Consider the following 3016-nt stretch of genomic DNA (forward strand, 5'->3'; position numbering starts at 1 on the left):
TGAAAGTAATAAATGATTATTACAGACGACTAGCAAAGTAGTAAATAAATGAAAGAAAAAAGTAAAAAAAGAAAAAGAAACTTTCTGATTCTATCACCAAGAAATAGGTATAATTAACATTTACTTTCATATTTTCTGTGCATATAGGCATATTTGTGTGTGTGTGTGTGTGTGTGTGTGTGTATGCACATATGCATGTGTGTGCATGTGTTTTTAAAAACAAGATTGGAATAATTCTTTTTAGGAAACATTTGGTCCTGCAATTTATTTGGAGTCATAGAAATTTTTGTTAAGTGATGCTTTATTATTGTCCTATTATGGTCACAAACGTAGGGACTTAAAATGACAGAAATCTATTCTGTTTCAGGAGACCAGGAGTCTAAAATTGTCTTACAGGGCTAAAATCAATGTGTTGGAAGGACCTTGTCCCCTCTGAGGCTCTAGGGAGAATCTGATCCTTGACTGTCCCCGTTTTAACTTTCCATGTCATTAAACCAACTTCAAAATAAATATCATTTTAAATAATGGTTTCCCATCATAATGATTTAGTTAATTTAACTGCTTTCCTATTTGGTATTGGTCATTGTGGAAGTTAGGTTGTTTTTTATTTTGATTATTTGTTTTGATTTTGTCTTTGATTTTGTGACTCACAGATAAGTATCTCATATCATTCATTTTTATTAATTTTTTATGAATTTTCTTAGGATAGATTATCAGAGGGGAAATACTAAGTTCAATATACTCCTGAAACAGAGTAGATTTCTATCATTTTAAGTTACTGCGTTTGTGACCATAATAGGATAATATTAAAGCATCATTTAACAAAAATTTCAATGACTCCAAATAATATATGTGCTTTTAAAAAACACTTGACACAAATTGCCAAGTTACTTTCTTGCATAAAATGTCCTAGGTCCTATGTTTGATCCCATCTGGAAAAAAAAAAAAAAAAACAATTGAGATTTATATGTAAAAAATAATAGTTATGTTTTAAGCAAACATTTATTTGATATTTTAAATTTCATTAACCTGTGAAAAATTTATTTATGTCTATTACCCATTTTCCTACTGAAATTAGAATTTTTTCATATTAACTCTAATGTAATCCTTATATATTATAGAAACTAAGTATTTGACATTCTAAAATTTCTCATTGCTTAGATGTGTGTTACATTTGCTTTATTTAAAATTCTTCTTTTACTTATAATTGTTAGTTTACTGGTTCAAATTTGAGCAAAGAAGCAAGAAGACTTGAGTTTTTTAATTCCTGCCCTGTCACTTTCCCTAACAATACGGTCTGCTCCTGATTTTTAATGAATCATGGTGCTAGAAAATTCTCTTTTTAAAGGGAAACAGAATTTGTCCCATGGCATTCATACATGGATATGTAGTTCCTTCTGGTGTTCACTTGGTAGATGTCCAATTATATGGCATGTGAGATAGAGTCCATAAAATATTTGAAGATGACCATTGGAGGCCCCTAAGTTACAAATCTAAATTATGAAAAAAAGATAAAGAGAAACACTGATTTAAATGATCTGCAGTAATACTTACTTGTTGAGTCATTCCAAGTAAGTCACTTAAATTCACAAGGCAGTTTCCTTTACTTAAAAATGCAGATAACAACTACAGTAGCCATTTGAATTGAAAATGGAATATAGTCATTGTCAACTGCCGGGTTTCTGTTCTCACGACTAAAAGGCTCAGGGGTCACTCCAGGTAAACTGGGCTAACTGCACAAAATAACCACACAAGAGACACAAATACCTTTCTCTTTGGGGTTGCTGTGATGGCTCCTCAAACCTTAAGGGTCCACAGAAAGAGAGAGAGCTGAAGAGCATGTGCTGACCCCTTTTATTGAGGAGAAGCTATTCAAATGAGGCAAGGGGTCAGGTTTCAGGGGGCTGAGTCTATCTTCATGATGTCCACTGTCAGCAGGTTGACTGACACCTGGGTAGGCCACACCCAAGGGCACAGTAAGAGGAGGAGACAAACACAAGGCACTTCCATGGAAGATTCTATCCTAAACAGGGCAAGGGGTTATATTACAAAGGAACAGGTGAGCATAGCTTCACCCATGGGGCTGTAGCAAGACACACCCATTTCTGTGACTGCGTGCCTCAGCACCCAGCTGGGGAGTGTAACTCAGTCACCCAGAAGGTTGGCCTCCCACAGTCAACATAAAATTTGAATTGCACTTTTAAACTCTTAAAGCTCCAAAAAATGTAGAAGATAATAAAAATTTTGGACTTTCACATTTTTGCAAAAAATACACCAATAACTGAAAAATTCAAATTCTTACACACATTTAAAAATTGCTGTCAATTTAGTGAGTAACATATAATAAGGAGACTATGAAAATGTTCTATAAATAGAGAAGCTATTGGTCAAGTTGACAAAGAGTTTAAGATTGAATCTTAGATAAAATGTTTGTAACTGTGATTGTTCTTAATTTTAAGGAAGACAAATACAATGAGACAATTGAGAAGAGCCTCATAATGGTCCAATAAGAAGGCAACAGTTGCAAAATTTGGGGGAGGATGACTTGAAATACCAGTAAGTTCCTTATACAAGTGTGCTAACATTAGTGACCAGGCAAAATAAAAAAATTCCTCAGACATAAAAAATAAAAGTCAGCCTTAATTATCCAGGTTCACAAACTCTGGGAAAGAATCAAAACAAAAAGTCCAACAATGTACATTGAAATGCCACATTAAATCCTATGTCAGAAATGAGGTTAGAAATGGGAAAAGATCCAGGATTATGGATAAATTGGTTCTCTGATGCTTGAATTTCTGTTTGAAGTTGGCTTTCCTACTCCCAAAACAGGATCCCTGAATTTTGCCTTGTTTGGGAGTAGGATGAGCAAACTAAAGGTCATTATTGTTTCCTAAGAAAGAGATGATTTGCCCAGGATTTGAGACTATCTTAACTGAGTTTATAGAAATAACTCTGGATCTGCTTAACACTGTAATAATTATTCTCTTAGTGCTCTTGTGAGCATTCATGAGTAATA

The 3016-nt window shown here is 33.8% G+C and overlaps 1 long non-coding RNA gene across 1 annotated transcript; it reads right to left on the reverse strand.

The window, feature by feature from the left end:
- Positions 1-234: 234 nt before the first annotated feature.
- On the reverse strand, positions 235-1819 carry LOC144366714 (uncharacterized). The gene is made up of 2 exons (XR_013425818.1): positions 1768-1819; positions 235-932 (listed from the first exon to the last, which is right to left on the reverse strand). It is a non-coding gene; the product is annotated as an uncharacterized LOC144366714 (long non-coding RNA).
- Positions 1820-3016: the final 1197 nt, after the last annotated feature.

This window comes from Ictidomys tridecemlineatus, chromosome 9 (genome assembly GCF_052094955.1).
Source record: "Ictidomys tridecemlineatus isolate mIctTri1 chromosome 9, mIctTri1.hap1, whole genome shotgun sequence".
NCBI lineage: Eukaryota > Metazoa > Chordata > Mammalia > Rodentia > Sciuridae > Ictidomys > Ictidomys tridecemlineatus.